Raw genomic sequence first — 11,690 nt, 5'->3', positions numbered from 1 at the left:
CAATTTCTGCCCTGCAAACCAGTTCATCTGTACCATTTTTCTAGGTTCCACATATCTGCGTTAATATAGTATAATTGTTTTTCTTTTTCTGACTTACTTCACTTTGTATGACAGGCTCTAGGTCCATCCACCTCACTACAAATAACACAATTTCATTCCTTTTTATGGCCGAGTAATATTCCATTGTATATAGGTGCCACGTTTTCTTTCTTTTTTTTTCCATTGAAAAATATATGGTTATATTCATTGCCTTTCTACGTTACATATTATTTTGTGATTAGCAAATGTACTTTTCCAATGGTAATTTCGGTTTGGATTCTTTATTCCTTGGAAGGTGTACAGGAGCCGTCTCACTCTCTCTCATTTTTTTTGGCCTTTGTTCCCCAGGGAAATAAATTCTGACACACTAGAAAGATAGAGGGGACATAAGAAAGTCACAGCATAGGTAAGGCTAGTTAAACACCTAAAACATACTTCAGATTTCACATACCTCACAGTGTCCCTATAATATGGTCATCTAGGAAAGTGCAGTGACCCTGAGTCTTTTTTTAGACTGCAATTTTTTTTTTTTTTTTTACATCTTAATTCCTTTTTATTCCGTGTGTATTTTTTGCTCTTTCTTTCCTGGTTCTCAGGGAACTCAGGAAAATCCGTAGAACGTGGAAGTACTAATTCTGTATTACACTTCTTTTTTCTATTAATTGGGAACATTTTAATGTGAATTTGATATTAGATGCTATGAGGAAGTATTTCTATATTTTGGTGCTATAGTGGTATTGTGAATGGTTATTTCAGGAACTATGCTTTTTTTTATTATTTTCTGCTTTATAAGAAAGTGAGTCAGCTATACATATACATGTATCCCCATATCTCTTCCTTGTTGCGGCTCCTCCCTCCCACACTTGCTATCCCACCCCTCTAGGTGGTCACAAAACTCTGAGCTAATCTCCCTGTGCTCTGCAACTGCTTCCCACTAGCTAGCTCTTTTACATTTTTTAGTGTGCATACGTCCATGCTACTCTTTCACTTCATCCCACCTTACACTTGTCCCTCCCCGTAACCTTATGTCCATTCTCTCTGTCTGTGTCTTTATTTCTGTGGTGTCCCTAGGTTCATCAGAACTGTTTTTTTTTTTGAATTTTATGTTCTATATATTTTTATACAGCAGGTTCTTATTAGTTATCCATTTTATACATATTAGTGCATATATGTCAATCTCAATCTCCCAATTCATCACACCAGCACCACCACCCCCCCGCCACATTCCCCTCTTGCTGTCCATACGCTTGTTCTCTACATCTGTGTCACAATTTCTGGCCTGCAAACTGGTTCATGTGTACCATTTCTCTAGGTTCCACATATCTGCGTTAATATACGATAATTGTTTTTCTCTTTCTGACTTACTTCACTTGTACGACAGGCTCTAGGTCCATACACCTCACTACCAATAACTCAATTTCATTACTTTTTATGACTGAGTAATATTCCATTTTATATAGGTGCCACGTTTTCTTTTTTTTTCCATAATAAAATATATGGTTATTTTCATTAGCTTTCCACGTTATATATTATTTTGTGTTTAGCAGATGTACTTTTCCAATGGTAATTTCTGTTTGGATTCTTTATTCATTAGAAGGTGTACAGAAGCCATCTCACTCTCTCTCTTTTTTTTCGGCCTTTGTTCCCCAGAGAAATAAAATCTGACATACTAGAAAGATAGAGGGGACATGAGAAAGTCACAGCATAGGTAAGGCAAGTTAAATGCCTAAAACATACTTGAGATTTCACATACCTCACACTGTTCCTAGAATATGGTCATCAAGGAAGGTTAAATGACCCTGAGTGTTTTTTTAGACCACTATTTTTCTTTTTTTACATCCTAATTCCATTTTATTCCATGTGTATTTTTTGTTTTTTCCCTTTCTTGTAGACAGTTTAGTCACGAAAATCCCTATAAAAGGAAGTACTAATTTTGTATTAGTTTTTTTTTTAATTGGGAACATTTTCATGTGAATTTGATATTAGATGCTATTAAGGTAATATTTCTATATTTTAGTACTATAGTAGTATTTTAAATGGTTATTTCAGGAACTATGCTTTTTTTTCTTTTCTTGTTTCTGCTTTATAACAAAGTGAATCACATATACATATACATATATCCCCACATCTCTTCCCTCTTGAGTCTCCCTCCCTCCTACCCTCCATACCCCACCCATGTATGTGGTCACAGAACACCAAGGTAATCTCCCCGTGCTCGGCAACTGCTTCCCACTAGCTATCTATTTTACATTTGGTAGTGTACATGTGTCCATGCTAGTCTTCCACTTCGTCCCACCTTACTCTTCCCCCTCCCGTGACCTTATGTCCATTCTCTACGTCTGCGTCTTTATTTCTGTGCTGTCCCTAGGTTTATCAGAACTATTTTTTTTTTGAATTTTACGTTATATATTTTTTTATACAGCAGGTTCTTATTAGTTATCCATTTTATACATATTAGTGCATATATGTCAATCCCAATCTCCCAGTTCATCACACCACCACCAACACCTCCCTGCTACTTTCCCCCATTGGTGTCCATACGTTTGTTCTCTACATCTCTGTTTCAATTTCTGCCCTGCAAACCAGTTCATCTGTACCATTTTTCTAGGTTCCACATATCTGCGTTAATATAGTATAATTGTTTTTCTTTTTCTGACTTACTTCACTTTGTATGACAGGCTCTAGGTCCATCCACCTCACTACAAATAACACAATTTCATTCCTTTTTATGGCCGAGTAATATTCCATTGTATATAGGTGCCACGTTTTCTTTCTTTTTTTTTCCATTGAAAAATATATGGTTATATTCATTGCCTTTCTACGTTACATATTATTTTGTGATTAGCAAATGTACTTTTCCAATGGTAATTTCGGTTTGGATTCTTTATTCCTTGGAAGGTGTACAGGAGCCGTCTCACTCTCTCTCATTTTTTTTGGCCTTTGTTCCCCAGGGAAATAAATTCTGACACACTAGAAAGATAGAGGGGACATAAGAAAGTCACAGCATAGGTAACGCTAGTTAAACACCTAAAACATACTTCAGATTTCACATACCTCACAGTGTCCCTATAATATGGTCATCTAGGAAAGTGCAATGACCCTGAGTCTTTTTTTAGACTGCAATTTTTTTTTTTTTTTACATCTTAATTCCTTTTTATTCCGTGTGTATTTTTTGCTCTTTCTTTCCTGGTTCTCAGGGAACTCAGGAAAATCCGTAGAACGTGGAAGTACTAATTCTGTATTACACTTTTTTTTTTCTATTAATTGGGAACATTTTAATGTGAATTTGATATTAGATGCTATGAGGAAGTATTTCTATATTTTGGTGCTATAGTGGTATTGTGAATGGTTATTTCAGGAACTATGCTTTTTTTTTTATTATTTTCTGCTTTATAAGAAAGTGAGTCAGCTATACATATACATGTATCCCCATATCTCTTCCTTGTTGCGGCTCCTCCCTCCCACACTTGCTATCCCACCCCTCTAGGTGGTCACAAAACTCTGAGCTAATCTCCCTGTGCTCTGCAACTGCTTCCCACTAGCTAGCTCTTTTACATTTTTTAGTGTGCATACGTCCATGCTACTCTTTCACTTCATCCCACCTTACACTTGTCCCTCCCCGTGACCTTATGTCCATTCTCTCTGTCTGTGTCTTTATTTCTGTGGTGTCCCTAGGTTCATCAGAACTGTTTTTTTTTTTGAATTTTATGTTCTATATATTTTTATACAGCAGGTTCTTATTAGTTATCCATTTTATACATATTAGTGCATATATGTCAATCTCAATCTCCCAATTCATAACACCAGCACCACCACCCCCCCGCCACATTCCCCTCTTGCTGTCCATACGCTTGTTCTCTACATCTGTGTCACAATTTCTGGCCTGCAAACTGGTTCATGTGTACCATTTCTCTAGGTTCCACATATCTGCGTTAATATACGATAATTGTTTTTCTCTTTCTGACTTACTTCACTTGTATGACAGGCTCTAGGTCCATACACCTCACTACCAATAACTCAATTTCATTACTTTTTATGACTGAGTAATATTCCATTTTATATAGGTGCCACGTTTTCTTTTTTTTTCCATAATAAAATATATGGTTATTTTCATTAGCTTTCCACCTTATATATTATTTTGTGTTTAGCAGATGTACTTTTCCAATGGTAATTTCGGTTTGGATTCTTTATTCATTAGAAGGTGTACAGAAGCCATCTCACTCTCTCTCTTTTTTTTCGGCCTTTGTTCCCCAGAGAAATAAAATCTGACATACTAGAAAGATAGAGGGGACATGAGAAAGTCACAGCATAGGTAAGGCAAGTTAAATGCCTAAAACATACTTGAGATTTCACATACCTCACACTGTTCCTAGAATATGGTCATCAAGGAAGGTTAAATGACCCTGAGTGTTTTTTTAGACCACTATTTTTCTTTTTTTACATCCTAATTCCATTTTATTCCATGTGTATTTTTTGTTTTTTCCCTTTCTTGTAGACAGTTTAGTCACGAAAATCCCTATAAAAGGAAGTACTAATTTTGTATTAGTTTTTTTTTTAATTGGGAACATTTTCATGTGAATTTGATATTAGATGCTATTAAGGTAATATTTCTATATTTTAGTACTATAGTAGTATTTTAAATGGTTATTTCAGGAACTATGCTTTTTTTTCTTTTCTTGTTTCTGCTTTATAACAAAGTGAATCACATATACATATACATATATCCCCACATCTCTTCCCTCTTGAGTCTCCCTCCCTCCTACCCTCCATACCCCACCCATGTATGTGGTCACAGAGCACCAAGGTAATCTCCCCGTGCTCGGCAACTGCTTCCCACTAGCTATCTATTTTACATTTGGTAGTGTACATGTGTCCATGCTAGTCTTCCACTTCGTCCCACCTTACTCTTCCCCCTCCCGTGACCTTATGTCCATTCTCTACGTCTGCGTCTTTATTTCTGTGCTGTCCCTAGGTTTATCAGAACTATTTTTTTTTTGAATTTTACGTTATATATTTTTTTATACAGCAGGTTCTTATTAGTTATCCATTTTATACATATTAGTGCATATATGTCAATCCCAATCTCCCAGTTCATCACACCACCACCAACACCTCCCTGCTACTTTCCCCCATTGGTGTCCATACGTTTGTTCTCTACATCTCTGTTTCAATTTCTGCCCTGCAAACCAGTTCATCTGTACCATTTTTCTAGGTTCCACATATCTGCGTTAATATAGTATAATTGTTTTTCTTTTTCTGACTTACTTCACTTTGTATGACAGGCTCTAGGTCCATCCACCTCACTACAAATAACACAATTTCATTCCTTTTTATGGCCGAGTAATATTCCATTGTATATAGGTGCCACGTTTTCTTTCTTTTTTTTTCCATTGAAAAATATATGGTTATATTCATTGCCTTTCTACGTTACATATTATTTTGTGATTAGCAAATGTACTTTTCCAATGGTAATTTCGGTTTGGATTCTTTATTCCTTGGAAGGTGTACAGGAGCCGTCTCACTCTCTCTCATTTTTTTTTTTGGCCTTTGTTCCCCAGGGAAATAAATTCTGACACACTAGAAAGATAGAGGGGACATAAGAAAGTCACAGCATAGGTAAGGCTAGTTAAACACCTAAAACATACTTCAGATTTCACATACCTCACAGTGTCCCTATAATATGGTCATCTAGGAAAGTGCAATGACCCTGAGTCTTTTTTTAGACTGCAATTTTTTTTTTTTTTTTTACATCTTAATTCCTTTTTATTCCGTGTGTATTTTTTGCTCTTTCTTTCCTGGTTCTCAGGGAACTCAGGAAAATCCGTAGAACGTGGAAGTACTAATTCTGTATTACACTTTTTTTTTCTATTAATTGGGAACATTTTAATGTGAATTTGATATTAGATGCTATGAGGAAGTATTTCTATATTTTGGTGCTATAGTGGTATTGTGAATGGTTATTTCAGGAACTATGCTTTTTTTTTATTATTTTCTGCTTTATAAGAAAGTGAGTCAGCTATACATATACATGTATCCCCATATCTCTTCCTTGTTGCGGCTCCTCCCTCCCACACTTGCTATCCCACCCCTCTAGGTGGTCACAAAACTCTGAGCTAATCTCCCTGTGCTCTGCAACTGCTTCCCACTAGCTAGCTCTTTTACATTTTTTAGTGTGCATACGTCCATGCTACTCTTTCACTTCATCCCACCTTACACTTGTCCCTCCCCGTGACCTTATGTCCATTCTCTCTGTCTGTGTCTTTATTTCTGTGGTGTCCCTAGGTTCATCAGAACTGTTTTTTTTTTGAATTTTATGTTCTATATATTTTTATACAGCAGGTTCTTATTAGTTATCCATTTAATACATATTAGTGCATATATGTCAATCTCAATCTCCCAATTCATCACACCAGCACCACCACCCCCCCGCCACATTCCCCTCTTGCTGTCCATACGCTTGTTCTCTACATCTGTGTCACAATTTCTGGCCTGCAAACTGGTTCATGTGTACCATTTCTCTAGGTTCCACATATCTGCGTTAATATACGATAATTGTTTTTCTCTTTCTGACTTACTTCACTTGTATGACAGGCTCTAGGTCCATACACCTCACTACCAATAACTCAATTTCATTACTTTTTATGACTGAGTAATATTCCATTTTATATAGGTGCCACGTTTTCTTTTTTTTTCCATAATAAAATATATGGTTATTTTCATTAGCTTTCCACGTTATATATTATTTTGTGTTTAGCAGATGTACTTTTCCAATGGTAATTTCGGTTTGGATTCTTTATTCATTAGAAGGTGTACAGAAGCCATCTCACTCTCTCTCTTTTTTTTCGGCCTTTGTTCCCCAGAGAAATAAAATCTGACATACTAGAAAGATAGAGGGGACATGAGAAAGTCACAGCATAGGTAAGGCAAGTTAAATGCCTAAAACATACTTGAGATTTCACATACCTCACACTGTTCCTAGAATATGGTCATCAAGGAAGGTTAAATGACCCTGAGTGTTTTTTTAGACCACTATTTTTCTTTTTTTACATCCTAATTCCATTTTATTCCATGTGTATTTTTTGTTTTTTCCCTTTCTTGTAGACAGTTTAGTCACGAAAATCCCTATAAAAGGAAGTACTAATTTTGTATTAGTTTTTTTTTTAATTGGGAACATTTTCATGTGAATTTGATATTAGATGCTATTAAGGTAATATTTCTATATTTTAGTACTATAGTAGTATTTTAAATGGTTATTTCAGGAACTATGCTTTTTTTTCTTTTCTTGTTTCTGCTTTATAACAAAGTGAATCACATATACATATACATATATCCCCACATCTCTTCCCTCTTGAGTCTCCCTCCCTCCTACCCTCCATACCCCACCCATGTATGTGGTCACAGAGCACCAAGGTAATCTCCCCGTGCTCGGCAACTGCTTCCCACTAGCTATCTATTTTACATTTGGTAGTGTACATGTGTCCATGCTAGTCTTCCACTTCGGCCCACCTTACTCTTCCCCCTCCCGTGACCTTATGTCCATTCTCTACGTCTGCGTCTTTATTTCTGTGCTGTCCCTAGGTTTATCAGAACTATTTTTTTTTGAATTTTACGTTATATATTTTTTTATACAGCAGGTTCTTATTAGTTATCCATTTTATACATATTAGTGCATATATGTCAATCCCAATCTCCCAGTTCATCACACCACCACCAACACCTCCCTGCTACTTTCCCCCATTGGTGTCCATACGTTTGTTCTCTACATCTCTGTTTCAATTTCTGCCCTGCAAACCAGTTCATCTGTACCATTTTTCTAGGTTCCACATATCTGCGTTAATATAGTATAATTGTTTTTCTTTTTCTGACTTACTTCACTTTGTATGACAGGCTCTAGGTCCATCCACCTCACTACAAATAACACAATTTCATTCCTTTTTATGGCCGAGTAATATTCCATTGTATATAGGTGCCACGTTTTCTTTCTTTTTTTTTCCATTGAAAAATATATGGTTATATTCATTGCCTTTCTACGTTACATATTATTTTGTGATTAGCAAATGTACTTTTCCAATGGTAATTTCGGTTTGGATTCTTTATTCCTTGGAAGGTGTACAGGAGCCGTCTCACTCTCTCTCATTTTTTTTGGCCTTTGTTCCCCAGGGAAATAAATTCTGACACACTAGAAAGATAGAGGGGACATAAGAAAGTCACAGCATAGGTAACGCTAGTTAAACACCTAAAACATACTTCAGATTTCACATACCTCACAGTGTCCCTATAATATGGTCATCTAGGAAAGTGCAATGACCCTGAGTCTTTTTTTAGACTGCAATTTTTTTTTTTTTTTTACATCTTAATTCCTTTTTATTCCGTGTGTATTTTTTGCTCTTTCTTTCCTGGTTCTCAGGGAACTCAGGAAAATCCGTAGAACGTGGAAGTACTAATTCTGTATTACACTTTTTTTTTCTATTAATTGGGAACATTTTAATGTGAATTTGATATTAGATGCTATGAGGAAGTATTTCTATATTTTGGTGCTATAGTGGTATTGTGAATGGTTATTTCAGGAACTATGCTTTTTTTTTTTATTATTTTCTGCTTTATAAGAAAGTGAGTCAGCTATACATATACATGTATCCCCATATCTCTTCCTTGTTGCGGCTCCTCCCTCCCACACTTGCTATCCCACCCCTCTAGGTGGTCACAAAACTCTGAGCTAATCTCCCTGTGCTCTGCAACTGCTTCCCACTAGCTAGCTCTTTTACATTTTTTAGTGTGCATACGTCCATGCTACTCTTTCACTTCATCCCACCTTACACTTGTCCCTCCCCGTGACCTTATGTCCATTCTCTCTGTCTGTGTCTTTATTTCTGTGGTGTCCCTAGGTTCATCAGAACTGTTTTTTTTTTTTGAATTTTATGTTCTATATATTTTTATACAGCAGGTTCTTATTAGTTATCCATTTTATACATATTAGTGCATATATGTCAATCTCAATCTCCCAATTCATCACACCAGCACCACCACCCCCCCGCCACATTCCCCTCTTGCTGTCCATACGCTTGTTCTCTACATCTGTGTCACAATTTCTGGCCTGCAAACTGGTTCATGTGTACCATTTCTCTAGGTTCCACATATCTGCGTTAATATACGATAATTGTTTTTCTCTTTCTGACTTACTTCACTTGTATGACAGGCTCTAGGTCCATACACCTCACTACCAATAACTCAATGTCATTACTTTTTATGACTGAGTAATATTCCATTTTATATAGGTGCCACGTTTTCTTTTTTTTTCCATAATAAAATATATGGTTATTTTCATTAGCTTTCCACGTTATATATTATTTTGTGTTTAGCAGATGTACTTTTCCAATGGTAATTTCGGTTTGGATTCTTTATTCATTAGAAGGTGTACAGAAGCCATCTCACTCTCTCTCTTTTTTTTCGGCCTTTGTTCCCCAGAGAAATAAAATCTGACATACTAGAAAGATAGAGGGGACATGAGAAAGTCACAGCATAGGTAAGGCAAGTTAAATGCCTAAAACATACTTGAGATTTCAGATACCTCACACTGTTCCTAGAATATGGTCATCAAGGAAGGTTAAATGACCCTGAGTGTTTTTTTAGACCACTATTTTTCTTTTTTTACATCCTAATTCCATTTTATTCCATGTGTATTTTTTGTTTTTTCCCTTTCTTGTAGACAGTTTAGTCACGAAAATCCCTATAAAAGGAAGTACTAATTTTGTATTAGTTTTTTTTTTAATTGGGAACATTTTCATGTGAATTTGATATTAGATGCTATTAAGGTAATATTTCTATATTTTAGTACTATAGTAGTATTTTAAATGGTTATTTCAGGAACTATGCTTTTTTTTCTTTTCTTGTTTCTGCTTTATAACAAAGTGAATCACATATACATATACATATATCCCCACATCTCTTCCCTCTTGAGTCTCCCTCCCTCCTACCCTCCATACCCCACCCATGTATGTGGTCACAGAGCACCAAGGTAATCTCCCCGTGCTCGGCAACTGCTTCCCACTAGCTATCTATTTTACATTTGGTAGTGTACATGTGTCCATGCTAGTCTTCCACTTCGTCCCACCTTACTCTTCCCCCTCCCGTGACCTTATGTCCATTCTCTACGTCTGCGTCTTTATTTCTGTGCTGTCCCTAGGTTTATCAGAACTATTTTTTTTTGAATTTTACGTTATATATTTTTTTATACAGCAGGTTCTTATTAGTTATCCATTTTATACATATTAGTGCATATATGTCAATCCCAATCTCCCAGTTCATCACACCACCACCAACACCTCCCTGCTACTTTCCCCCATTGGTGTCCATACGTTTGTTCTCTACATCTCTGTTTCAATTTCTGCCCTGCAAACCAGTTCATCTGTACCATTTTTCTAGGTTCCACATATCTGCGTTAATATAGTATAATTGTTTTTCTTTTTCTGACTTACTTCACTTTGTATGACAGGCTCTAGGTCCATCCACCTCACTACAAATAACACAATTTCATTCCTTTTTATGGCCGAGTAATATTCCATTGTATATAGGTGCCACGTTTTCTTTCTTTTTTTTTCCATTGAAAAATATATGGTTATATTCATTGCCTTTCTACGTTACATATTATTTTGTGATTAGCAAATGTACTTTTCCAATGGTAATTTCGGTTTGGATTCTTTATTCCTTGGAAGGTGTACAGGAGCCGTCTCACTCTCTCTCATTTTTTTTGGCCTTTGTTCCCCAGGGAAATAAATTCTGACACACTAGAAAGATAGAGGGGACATAAGAAAGTCACAGCATAGGTAACGCTAGTTAAACACCTAAAACATACTTCAGATTTCACATACCTCACAGTGTCCCTATAATATGGTCATCTAGGAAAGTGCAATGACCCTGAGTCTTTTTTTAGACTGCAATTTTTTTTTTTTTTTACATCTTAATTCCTTTTTATTCCGTGTGTATTTTTTGCTCTTTCTTTCCTGGTTCTCAGGGAACTCAGGAAAATCCGTAGAACGTGGAAGTACTAATTCTGTATTACACTTTTTTTTTTCTATTAATTGGGAACATTTTAATGTGAATTTGATATTAGATGCTATGAGGAAGTATTTCTATATTTTGGTGCTATAGTGGTATTGTGAATGGTTATTTCAGGAACTATGCTTTTTTTTTTTATTATTTTCTGCTTTATAAGAAAGTGAGTCAGCTATACATATACATGTATCCCCATATCTCTTCCTTGTTGCGGCTCCTCCCTCCCACACTTGCTATCCCACCCCTCTAGGTGGTCACAAAACTCTGAGCTAATCTCCCTGTGCTCTGCAACTGCTTCCCACTAGCTAGCTCTTTTACATTTTTTAGTGTGCATACGTCCATGCTACTCTTTCACTTCATCCCACCTTACACTTGTCCCTCCCCGTGACCTTATGTCCATTCTCTCTGTCTGTGTCTTTATTTCTGTGGTGTCCCTAGGTTCATCAGAACTGTTTTTTTTTTTTGAATTTTATGTTCTATATATTTTTATACAGCAGGTTCTTATTAGTTATCCATTTTATACATATTAGTGCATATATGTCAATCTCAATCTCCCAATTCATCACACCAGCACCACCACCCCCCCGCCACATTCCCCT

Source organism: Balaenoptera borealis, assembly GCF_965194805.1.
Source record: "Balaenoptera borealis genome assembly, chromosome: X".
In the NCBI taxonomy this organism is placed as follows: domain Eukaryota; kingdom Metazoa; phylum Chordata; class Mammalia; order Artiodactyla; family Balaenopteridae; genus Balaenoptera; species Balaenoptera borealis.
Note: the sequence above shows the minus strand (reverse complement) of the source record.